Here is a 13328-nt window from a genome sequence, read left to right as displayed (position 1 = left end):
GTGACATTTGATACCCCGTGCCCGACTCTCCTCCCGAGAAAGGAAAAAACCCGCGTCCAAACATACCTTTTCTTTGTTAACACCGACAGAGAGAGAGAGAGAGAAAAAAAAGTAGAAAAATTACGGTAGGTTTTTGGTAACATGCCCCAAGAAAAACCAAATAAATGGCTTGTATAAAAACGTAAATAAGCAAACGACACACAAACACATACATACACAATGTGTGATAGGAGGGCGGCCGAGGGGGGAGGTGTGGAGAAAGTGTGCGAAAATGGAAAAAGGGAAAAGCCATGGCAAAAGCCAAGCGCCAAAAACTGCTGAAAACTCTCGGCAAACATTTTATGGCCACTTTTGGCTTATTTTCTGCTCCACACATACATATAAATCCCATATATGTATATGTATATGTGCATACATACTAATACATACATACATGTATATATGTATATGTATGTATGCTTGTACATGTATATATTGAGACATTGTTGTTCATACTTGAACTTCTTACCTCTTACTACCTTACACAAGCAACCCCCTCCCCCCTCTAGTTCCGTCCAACAGCCCTACTGTGGCACAAGCAATAACTGTTGACAATCTTTGGCAACTTTTGTTCACCCGAGATTCTTGGCTGAAGCTTTTCTTGCCACTTGCCACACTTTTCACATCGTCTCGCTCTTGCTCTTGCTCTTGGTCTTCATCTTCGTCGTCTGCGTCTTCATTTTCATCACGCACATCCAAAGGAAATCGATCTCATCACTTATGCAAAATGTGACGCAGTTAGTTGTGAAAATTTTTACACGTACAGACACACACACACACACACACACACACACACACACACACACACACTTACCCAGAGCCCGAAAAGCAAGTGCAACTTTATTACAAAGCAAAAAAGAAAATACATAAAGAAACGAAAAATAAATGAAACTTGTTCGCTGCTGCGATACTTTCTATATAACTACAACAAATACATACATATATACAAAATGCAAAACTTTGAAATTATGACATGAGAAAAGTGTAAGGATTTGGCATGCATTTTCCTTTGAATAATATTACTTATAATAATACGAAAATTTAACATTTAATTAAGACTTGACAATGGTGAAGTGAATAAAGATGTTCAAATTGTCATAATGAAACGTAATATCTTCCAACTACTTAAATGCTTAAACCAGTTGGGAATTACAAGTTGAGCACAGCTTACAACCCGAAAATCAGTTTAATTTTTGGTTTCAATTGAATTTACAAAGTTTACTGAGCATTTGAAGTTTCTCTCATCTCTATAATGCAGCCCCCAATCTTTCCATGACAATTTACCTTTCCATTTTAGTACATTCCAAGGAGAGTTGCAAACTCTTATCCCCTAAAGTATGCAGCTGACTGTCAAAAAAATTGAAAAACAAAATTATATAGAGCTTTTGGTATGACCTTTACTATAACATAAATGTCTATTAACAATATTATTAAGGGACAGATGTTCTTTATGGATACCAGTCCTGCGACTGTCTATTACATATCCTTTTTTTCCATCTCCAGAGTCTACACTGGGCTACTCTAGTTCCTAAAAAGCACAGTAATGTATTGAACAGAGATGGATAATACTCATTAATACTCAAATACTCACTTCGTATTGTTAACTAATTCAGGATTATTAAATTTGGATGCTTTTTTTGTGTTCTGGTAGTCCTTGCCTACTTTTTCAATCCTTACTTGCTTTGATTGAAGAATCCAACTAAAATTAGTACTACCTAACTTACCAAACGTTTTGGATTTGTATTCTTGATGTTGCTCCTTCGAGTTCTTACACATTGATCATTAGTAGAGTTCATAATTGGAGTATAATAATTACTATTATTAATCAAAAAGCATAACTGTCTGTAAGATAAAGTCATATTCAATTCAACTTTAAGCATCTTAGATCCCCTAGCATGCATATTTATTAGGAATATCAGTCAAACTTCCATCATATTTTAAATATTCATGTTTAGCTTGAACAAATGACGGCGAATGCAAAGAAAAAACGTAACAAAATGTAAGAGAAATAATAAAAACAAAAGAAACAAAAACAAAAAGAAAAGTAAAGTAAGCCAAGCAAAGGAAAAAAATACCCAAGATACTGTTCTACATTATACATAGTGTCGCCAAGGTAAGCGTTACAGTCCCAGTTGATGCGATAAAAGTGCAACCAATGACCTAAGCCCCCCTGTCTCCTCACCCCCTCCCCCCTTGTATGCTTCTCTGCCTGTCTTACTTGCTGCCAGTTGCCAGTTTGGATATATGACAAACAAAAAAAAAACGAAGGAAACTTAAAGTACACACACACACACACACACAGGTGTGTGTTGCTGCTGCTATTCTGCTTCCTCATCATTGTCAGTCAGCCACGCCCATTGCCTGCTTCTGCCCGCCCAGTGACTGTGTTTTGCGTCTGAGTTGCTTTTATTTTTGTGAAATTGTATGCAAGATTTATTAAGATTTAAAAGCTTTTATGTGTGTCGCTGTCAATTGAGATGCTTGCTGACGAACATCCGCCACCTCCCCCACCCACCAAAATACCTATCCACCACCACCCCCGCACACACACACACACACACACACACTCCCATACTCATCTATATACAACACCGACAGTTATGTTAGCCAATTTAGATATCGTTGTAATGACAGAAATTTAATTAAAAATATTTTCCTTATATCACATTTTCCATTTTCTATACTAAGTAAAATATATTGTGCGAGGGTCATTTAATAAGTAGGTCACACCACTCCACACATAATCTTGCTTAAAAGGTTAAGAATTGTCTCTCACTATCTTCATTTGAGTAAATAGATGTCCTTGCACATTCTCCTTGTCCTGTTTTCTAATTTATTTTCTGTGTTTAACAGGAATGATTATATGGAATGATTAATTGAATGAATATTGAATTACTCTACTCACTCTTCGAAAACACATACACAGATGGAGTTGAAATTTTTTTGAATGATTCTTTGAATATTAGTTGGTTACTTTGTATACTCAGGAGTTGATATGTTTATTCTAATTATAATTTAATTTTAATCTTTTAATTATGAGTAGAAAGTAGTATATTTTTTGAATATGAATAGATTCAGTTGATTTTTCAATTAATTTCAGAACATATTCATTTTGGATTGAAACACACACGTTAAGCGGAATATTCATTCTTAATAATTTCTTGAATATATGTTATTTTTTGGAATTCTTTCAATTTCAGTTTGTATACTGATGAATTCAATTGATTATATGTGGAATGTAAGATGATTATTTAGTAAATATTATTCACTGAATATTTTGTAATAATCCTAAGTGAGCTAAGTTGTTAAATCGTTATATAATATACATAAGTCAATTTGAATACTCATAATTCAACTTAAATATTGGTCGAATATAAAAGGATTTTGAAATAATCCTACAATACTTTTTAGGAATATTCATTCTTAATAATTTCTTGAATATATGTTATTTTTTGGAATTCTTTCAATTTCAGTTTGTATACTGATGAATTCAATTGATTATATGTGGAATGTAAGATGATTATTTAGTAAATATTATTCACTGAATATTTTGTAATAATCCTAAGTGAGCTAAGTTGTTAAATCGTTATATAATATACATAAGTCAATTTGAATACTCATAATTCAACTTAAATATTGGTCGAATATAAAAGGATTTTGAAATAATCCTACAATACTTTTTAGTTGGGTACAAAGAAAACTTTTTCCAAGACGACAAATCCAAAAGTCCAGTTGAATATTATTTTGAATATGAAAATATCTAATTGTTCTCTGAGTATAAATCACCAAATACTTATGAATAGGTTTAATTATTTGAAAACCAAATTGATTACGAAACTAGTATAGTTGAGTCGAGTTAGGTATATTTTATTTCTTGAATACTCGTTAAAATACTTAAAAGCGAATAAGATTATTTATGATATCCGTCTGTTGATGAGAAAATATTGTTTTGTGAATAACGAATTTCTCTAATTACTGATTGAATATCTTTCGTAGGTATTCAGATGGAAATTTACTATTATGTCCATTATATTCTGTATATGCATGTATGTATATCGTTTTCATATCTCATTGAATCTGTCTGGAAAATGCATTTAATGGCAATTGTTATCGTCGTTTGTTGTCGCAGCTGCTGTTTCTATGCTGTCTTTTAGCTTCTTTTTATCTTCTGTTTTCTATCTCTCGGTTATGGCTGCCATTTGTTCATTGTGCTATTTATTTATATTTGTATATCTGATATTAGTTTTTATTGTCACAACGTACGCATTAAACTCAAATTGTAATCCTGTCAATAACCAATATTTAAGATTGCCTTGAACGTTTACATTTACGTTGATTTCAGTGCTCAACCTCTCTTTCTCTCTCTCTCTCTCTCTCTCATGAAAGTCTTCCTTTGTTCAGTGTGTCATCATTTTAAATTGGTTTAGTGCAAATGAGTATTAGGCTTTAAACTATTAAATTTCTATTTAAAATACAAATAAGATTCAAAGGAGATAAAAGATTCAACAACAAGCAATCAAGCAAATGGGATTTCAACCCAAAAAAGGATTACACATCAAATTATTGTAGAAAATAAATCTGAAGAGGTGGTAGAAACAAGTCTTAAGAGACTTTAAGAAACATAATCATATTAACTTTCAAAATGCTTTCAAATTGTTCAAGTTATTCAAGCAAGAAAAGGAGTTGAGTTGAAAATGAGGGAAATTTTCTCCCTCATAAGCCAGATTTTACCTATTTAATATATAAAAACGATTTTCCTTTCAAAGTGTTTGTTTTATCTATCCAAATGGCCGACTTCCCCCCTCCAAAGTGATGATTTAGAGCCACCACTGGCTTATGGTTAGGTAAGAACTGTAAAGCAACTGTTTGTTGTTATTAGATGTGTTTTGTGTTGCATACCTTTGGGGACACATCGAACAATATGTATGTCAGACTAATTGGCATACATGGATTTGATTGCTTTCCATACATACGTATATGGGTTTTGTTTCCTGGCCAATTAACCCAAATGAATCACAAAATTTATAAAATTGCAAAAACAGTTCACAAATAATATAAATTTATTTGTTTCATTAACCTTTTAATGGCATTTAAAAGATAAATTCTCTGTTAAAAATCAATGAAAAGAAATTGTCGACATAATTTGCTGCAACTCAAACTCGAAATAAGAAAAAGCCTCAGCCTCTTGGATAATTTGTTGTAGCTGACTCCAGGGAGAGATTCGTGATGAAATGACCTGATAAAAATAAATTGATGTATATGTATGTGGGTTGTTTTTTGTTTTGTCTTTTTTTATGACTTTTTCCTTCTTGCTTTCTACTTTAATCACAATGTTTGTTATTAAATTGTTTCTGGCAATTAAATATTTAAATTATGTTTTATAGCTGCATGGTGATATGTTTCTTATACCCTTGCAAAAGACAAAAAACAAAGGGTATATATATTTTGGTCAGACAACTAAAAAATCTAAGGGAAGCGTTCTTCGTCCTGTTCAACGCAGAGTCCTTCTAGACCAAGGGTATTTCAACTTTGGATTAATAGAAATTAGCTCAACGCTTTTGTTTTTGGGTTTCTTCTTGACTTTTTAAGTGCGGTCAAATTTTAGTAATTTGCTTGCGGTTTTTATGTTTGCCTCATTTTGAAAATATATTTAAATTATTCAGTGGCCCCAAAAAATGTCGACAAAATTCAACGTCATCATCATTTACATTGAAAGCGTTGCTACGACTTGAGACTTACGTACATATATCCTGGCCACAAAAGTGGTGCCTGTTTGTATGTGTGTGTGTGTGTGTGTGTGTGCCCCACATTACACGCAATGACCCGCACATTTGACGCCTATCAACAAATGTTTCCCTTGCTTATGCCATATGCAACAATATTTGAAATTTGTCATTGTGGTTGCATAATTGAAATATTAAATATTTAAAATGTAACGGTTTACCTGGTCGAATACATATACAAATAACGGCATACCTAAGTATACAATATGTGTGCCTTTTCATAGTTAATATGCATAACTGTACTTTAGTTAGTTAGTTACTTAATTATTCATTTGTCTGGTTTTTATAATGTTTCCATTAACATTTTCTAAAATTTTCTTTAATATAATATATATTACCCCTAAAGTATGCAACACGACAGTCAAAGAATTTCTATTTTGATAAGAGAATAAGATTGTTTATAGACAACTTTTAATCTAAAGAACAATTGAAAAGTTCTTAATCGTTAAAATTGTTGAAAATTTATTGATATTAACAATTTGTTAATAATTGTCCAAACAAAAACATTTTGAATGAAATTTTATGAAACAAACAGAGAAAATAAACGCATAAAATAAACAAAATGAAATTCAATTAATGAATTATGCATTTTATTTGAGTATTTAAGCGCATTTAATAGAATCGTATGAAAAATTATGCACATAAATTAAATGCGTTTAATGGGCAGCAACAGCAGTAAAATTGAGAATTGGAACAATAACGATTAAAGCCACCGCAAAAACAAATTGCATATAGTTAATCAAAAAGCCAGAGAGGCATGTCCAATCCCCGGGCTCTGGTTCATGTTCCCGGTCATGGTATGTGATGATGAAACGGAAACGGAAATGACAATTGACACCATTTCTCTTGTAATTTCAGACATCTTGTTGCTGTAAACACTATATACTATATATATCCATCAGAATCGATTGATCAATTGCAAAATTCTGGCCGAGTAATATATTAACGCTTTTTTTTCTCTACTGTAACTTGATTTTGCTTGGTGTTGTTTTATATTTCTCAATTGGCATTTAATTAATTATGATTAAATGTTAATAAAACTGTCAAATTATGAAAAATTATGCAATTATGTTAATTGTAATGCAGGCAGCTAATAATTTGCTATCCCTTTGCTAAATGAAACTAAGAGGAGGAGACTTTTGGCAATTACTTACAATTTACTTTGGTCACACTTTCGTGCAGTGTTGAAAAACGTTGAATATTTAGCCAAAATTGTGTGCCACAAATTGAAACAACCAATAAAGAATTAATACTGGAAAACAGATAACATAACAGATATTGAATACCATGAATGTGAACGTGTAACAAAGGTTCAGCTGTCTGGCAAACTAATTTGCATGGCACGTGACTGTACCTGAATGCCATTTCTACTACTATGTATACCGTATTCTATGCAACATTTCTCTGTAGTTTTCGGTTGTCGTTGCCACGTCGTGTTTGTTTGCAATTAACTTGGCCATTGTTGTTGTCATTCTTCTTCTATTTTTTTGCATGCTTCTTTCAATTCCGTCGTTGTCGTCTTCTGGTACTTTTCGCAAAGTGTTGCTGTTGGTGTTATTCAGCGAAAAAAAGAGAGGAGGACAAGCGTAAGAGAGGGGGAGGAGAGAAATTTCTATGCCACTTTACATTGGAAATGGCAATACCCACGCAGTTTGCTCAGTGCTACTTATTTTATTTGCTAATTGCAACACTCGAGGCAGAGGACGGACGAGGACAAGTGCTTGACAAGTTTGTTGCAACAGACAACAGCAACAGCAGCAGCAGAAGCAGAGGCCTCTGCCTCCGCCTCGGCACAGGCTGCAACTGAGTCTAAGGCAGAGGATGAAAAACTTGGCCAACATGGGCAAACAAATTAAAAGTGACGCATTTTCTTCACTTCGTCTTGTTGTTGTCGTTCTCTTCTCCTACTTCTTATTCTTGTTGTTGTCCACTCTCATACCCATCCACTTTTTCCTTCTTCTTGGGGTGCAGCATTTTTTCCATTTTAGTTCCCTTCTTAATTTTTGCATTTTTACACTTTCTTTTCCACTTGCCACTTGGCTTACGGGCAGGAAAAAAAAAAAAAAAGAAAAATAAAAACGAACTTAAAAATAAGAATGCGAGATGCAGCTAAAAGAAAGTGGCATCCATGGGAAGGGTAAGTCGGCAAAAGTGTGTGGGAGTCTGGGGGCATTACGTAAATAAAAAACAAAACACTTGACTGCACTTTTCCTGCAGAGCTGTAGGCGTGGCAATAACCCATATAAAGCCAAAGTGACATTTGGTGTTCTTGGCCTCAACAAATTGCATAAATTGAGAAAACGAACTGGGACCAACTGACACTTAATCGATTGAGAAAACGCTGGCCACAAATAAAACTTGGCTCAAAATTTGTCTTACTTTATTTTGGAGAGGAAGGATATATGAGCCATTAAAGATTTTTATCGTAATCATTTCGATCACACTTCTATAACATATAGAAATTGTCCTAAAACCATACCAAATGACATAAGGGTGAGGGGATAAGCAATATAAGACAGATTTTCCTTAGCTGTTCTTTTTGTCTCTTTCATTCAAATGCCAAATGTCTTAGGTGTGAGAGAAATGGCAACATAATGCAGAATTTCTTTGACAATTCGCTTTGTCTCTTTCAATCAGCACATTGTCCTAGCAAATGCCATTGGTATGAAAGAGATAATCGTGTAACATTTTCGTCGTCTTTCTCAATTAGATCGTTCTCTGAGTAGTGGATCTTTATTTATTCAGTATATCATTAATAAAGTTAAAGAGAAATATATATGTACATATATAATTCCGTAGATGATGTTGATAGCCTTTTGTGTTTTTGACATCATCTATTGGATGATTTATTCAATTTTATGATTCTTATATATGTACATATAGTGTAAATATTGTTAAAGTTCAATAAATATGCAAGTTGGAAAATTTAAGAGCCTTTCTTTTGCCCACTTCAGTTTTTCATATTTTTTGTTTTTGTTGTTGTTATTGGTTGCTCTCAACTCATGAACATAGCACTTATGCCGCATGACCGTGGTTTGCACATGCATTCAACTGCCCCCTCCGCCAACTGCCCCCGCAACCCATCCTCATCGTCGTCTCCTTGCACCTACCGCGCCATCCAATTTATCCATCCTCTGCATAACCTCACGTTTTCTCCAACCGACCTCATTTAACATGCCCACATTGCTGGCAGGGTAACCAAATGCGGCCACTTCCACTTACGCAGATTACAATCTGTTTTTATGGGCCAACCTCGTTTCCACCTTTCCAACTTCTTCTCTTTTTCTTTTCACACAGATGGAGAGAACTCCGCGGCTCCATCATCATATCCTTGAGGCAATATTTGGTTTCGCTCTATCGCTTCCAACGTTGCAAACTGAAAAATATGTTTAATCATATACACACACACACACTACCCTCATGTGTGTTTGTGTGTTTGTGTGGGCAATGCAATTTCGGGGCGTGGCAACAAGTGTCTTACAGTGCAATAATATTTATTCATGCACTGCTTGTTTTCTCGCTACACTTATTTTATTTAAATTTCAATGCAAAACTAAATAGGGATTTATACTTTATAATATCAATGGAATTGAACAGGCAAATTAAGACTCAAATATATGTATATAGATTTCTCTATATATTACATTTGCTTTTGCTTCTTGTCCGTAATCAACCTAGTAAAGGAAATGTTGTTAAATTAGTTATTTGCGATTTCATTTTCAATTTCAAACTTTGACTTTTAATCAAACGAAATGTCAAATGCAAAACATCTTAGTTTGGCAAATGATTTCAATCAATTGGTAAATCCTAAAATTTATATAAACGGCTGTGTGTGTGTGTGTGTGTGTGTGTGCGTGTGTATATATAAGCATATAACATTATAGTGACATAAACAAAAAAAATCCTTAAAAGGCATTGGCTATTTGGTTGCATGCAAATGATCATTAAAATCGGCCCCGAATGCCATGGAAATGCGCTTAAAATGACAGTGAAAGAGAGATAGAGAGTGGAATATAGTAGAGAGTGGTAGAGAGAAAGAGAGAGAAGAGAGGGCGCAAGAGTCAGCATTGGCAACGTGACACATAAAGCCTTGAGCAAACATGCAACCAACCACGTGTTCATGTGGCTGAGAAATGCGTAAATTTATTACCAAAAATGCAAAAAAAGACAACAAAAAAACTGAAAAGCAAAACCTAACAAAACCAAATTAAAAATACAAATCCAAACAGTTGCCCAGATATACTAAGCCTAATAATACAGGGTGCAATATAAAGTAAAGAGGTTTAGTTTAGAACGAAATTACGAAGCTACAAAAAACAAAGCATACTTTTCAGAGTACAATATTTGTAGAAATTCCTTTGAAACTTTGCTTTTGACACTCATAAAAAACATTAAATTCACTAAATATTCATAGTAAACTTTAATGAAGATTCAAACATAAGATATTGAAATGCATTAAGCTATATGTATAAAATATATGTTTGATATCGATATTTTTCATTTAGTCGGTAGAATCTATGATATCCGCTAAAAATTTATTTTGTTTTCACTCGTATAAGAAACGCTGAAATAGACAGAATAGAAGAATATATTTCTTTTTCTTCATTCATTCAGTGAATTTTGATTTGTACATTTGACTTCGGAAAGTGATATACTAAAGGTTAAGAGTTTATGCTATTCCAATAATATATTTAATTAGAAAATGCTCATCTCTTTCTTAACCCTTGGGATATCACCAGATGCTTTACAATATTTTACAGATATTTGTTAGGAATAAAACTTTAGTAAAAACCTCCTGCATGAAACTTACGACTTAAACTAGATATATCCTAGTTCAGAAACCTCAATGTATCCTTCATTGGCACTCATTTGCATTTTTGATTCAATCGATTTTTATAGTTTTCCCTTCGATTCAACTCCTATAAATGTTTTGAGTACATCAACAAAAAACATAAATACAAAGTTTTGTACTAATAGTTCAAAAATTGAAAGTCTTAAAGTATACCAAGACCTCGCTTTGCGTCGTTTCGTTTAGGGTTTTTTCGAAGTTGCGTCGCTGCTTTATTAGTACTAATTTTCACTGTGCGTCGTTATATTCTCCTTGTTGCGTTGTTTTGAGTTCGAGTGTTTAACTTTTATTTTTTTAAATCAGCCATTGTGGCAACGCCAATATCAACTTTTACCAACATTAGCCTTGAATTTTTGGCAGTTTTACGTTTTTCAACATTGACATCCACCTTACCTACTTCTGTTTATAATTGCGTCTTGCTATCAAAACTCGGGGACGGTTTAGTAGAAATGTTCGAAGAACAGTGTTTAACCTCTAAACAAATTTCAAAAGCGATTGGCTTGATTGACGAAGCAATGGAGATTTATAAAAAACGATCCTGACAATGACAGAAGTTTTAAGGTATCCCAGGCGGTAGTTGCAAACATCAACTGCTATCAAGAAAGAAGAAATGGACAAATTTTTGGTGAACGAAACCACTAAAAACTCACAAAGATCGAATAGGTTATTTTGATTTTCTTTTAAGAAATTAGTATTTTCATAGCCCGGGAACTTATCTTTGATCTTTACATGGTTGCCTATAGAAAATCTAATTCACTTTGCGTCGTTTCAGTTTACGTCGTGTTTTTTTGGAACGTATCCCCAACGCAAAGCGAGGTCTACGTGTATTTGATTGGTTTATCTAGAATTACAAAATCTATTGCCTACTTTTCAGCACTGATTTTGCTCTCAATGGGGCTATAAGGTGGCGAAACCCTATCGATGGTTGGGATAAAAAACTACATGCAAATAATATCAATTTTCTATTTGCTATTTATGGTTACATATTTACATCATATTTCAATAGCCAATGGCCAATGGCCAATGGGACACCCTGCACTTGATATCAACAGACAAAGCAATGTGTAAACAAGTGGCTCTATTCCATGCTTGGCCAATTGGTTGGTCATCTTTCGTTGTTTGGATTTGGTTCGCATCGGTTTGGTTTGGTTTTTGGGACTGGTCATCATTCTGATGACTCTCAAAATCTATGGAACATGTTAAGCAGCTTAAGTTTTTGTTCAACCATGGGGCCTATGGTCGTTTTATGATTGCCAACATTTTTGATGCGGGCAATATGCCATTGAATAGAGCATAGAAACTATGTATGCATATGTATGCGTGTATGTTTGTATCATGGCCATTTTGCTAATTGCTTTAGCTGGGCACAAAATTGGTCTTGCAATTAGTGCACTTGAAGTGTGTGTAAGAGAGAGAGAGAGACAGAGATGCAGACTGAGGTAAACGTTAAGGATAAACTTCTTGCTCTCTCTACTTGGCAAAAAATGAAGAGATGTAAGCATCTCTGACCCAGATTTATGCACATATGTACTTACAGATACGTAAGATATGTATGTATATGTATGTGCATATACATATTTCAATCAACTGCCTAAACACTTTTCAATTCAATTGCCGAAATTGAGTGCCAACTGGTCGGGTTTGGTTTGGTCTAATAAGTGAGAAGACATTTGAAAAGGCAAGCAAGTCAGGTGTCGTGTGCATGTGTGTGTGAGTGTGTGTGTGTGTAAATGAGTGACGCAAAATGTGAAAACCGAAAATAGCTATTCAAATGTGAAATCGTATGTCAGGATTTAGTATGCGGTAATTTGGTTTTCAAGTGCATTCAAAACTTTCCATAGATGGATAGACAAACAATTGGCATAGCAAATCAATTGTAGACTAACTAGATTAATCATAGTTTTTAATAGTTCTTAATTTTTGTAATAGCTTATTCGAGTAGGTCGAGCATGACTTACTTGAAATTTTAAACGGTTTTTAATGGCATATATTCAAAGTGCACACACAGTCTGAAGCATTTTCATCAATGGGTGTCATTATCATCATCATCGTTCGTCGTCGTCGTTATCATCATCATCATCAGTACCATAATTAACATCACTTCAAACTGCAATTTGGAGTGCATTGTTGACGTCATCAAGCTGTCTTTGCCCTTTTGCCATTCTACTCCGTCTGGTCGTGTCTGTTGTATCTCTGCCGACGGGTGTTGTCTGGAGTGTTAGGTGATGGGTGTCTGAGTTTTTGGGGGTGTTAATGTATCATCAGAGACATCATGGTGGTTTGATTTTACCTCCTCTAGCTCCTATGTATGTACATATATATGTATTGATATGTCCTCCCATTCCCATAATCAAATATTTTACATCTAACTATATATGTGTGTTAGTGTGTGTGTGTGTGTGTGTGTGTGTGTGTGTGTGTAGCTATAGCAATGTTTCTGCTTTTGGGGGAGTTGTTGGTGTTTGGTTCGTTTTGCAAATTGATTGGTTTTTGAGGCTGTCACAGCTGGACGTCTGGGCAAGTCAATTAGTTATTGGCCATTAAATGAAGCCAGCCGATTGACTGACCGACTGACGGACTGACGGATTGACTGAATGATGGACAGCCAATAAAAGGCCACAAATAAATATTTTCCCTTTCATTGATTAACAAACAAA

The 13328-nt window shown here is 34.2% G+C and overlaps 1 protein-coding gene across 1 annotated transcript in view; it reads left to right on the top strand.

The window, feature by feature from the left end:
- Window positions 1-13328, top strand: part of LOC6644623 (serine-rich adhesin for platelets) — a 53856-nt gene that overhangs the window by 31580 nt on the left and 8948 nt on the right. The window lies entirely within an intron of this gene.

This window comes from Drosophila willistoni, assembly GCF_018902025.1.
Source record: "Drosophila willistoni isolate 14030-0811.24 chromosome XL unlocalized genomic scaffold, UCI_dwil_1.1 Seg142, whole genome shotgun sequence".
NCBI lineage: Eukaryota > Metazoa > Arthropoda > Insecta > Diptera > Drosophilidae > Drosophila > Drosophila willistoni.
The sequence above is the reverse complement of the archived record's forward strand: the minus strand, read 5'-3'. Positions and strand labels throughout refer to the sequence as shown.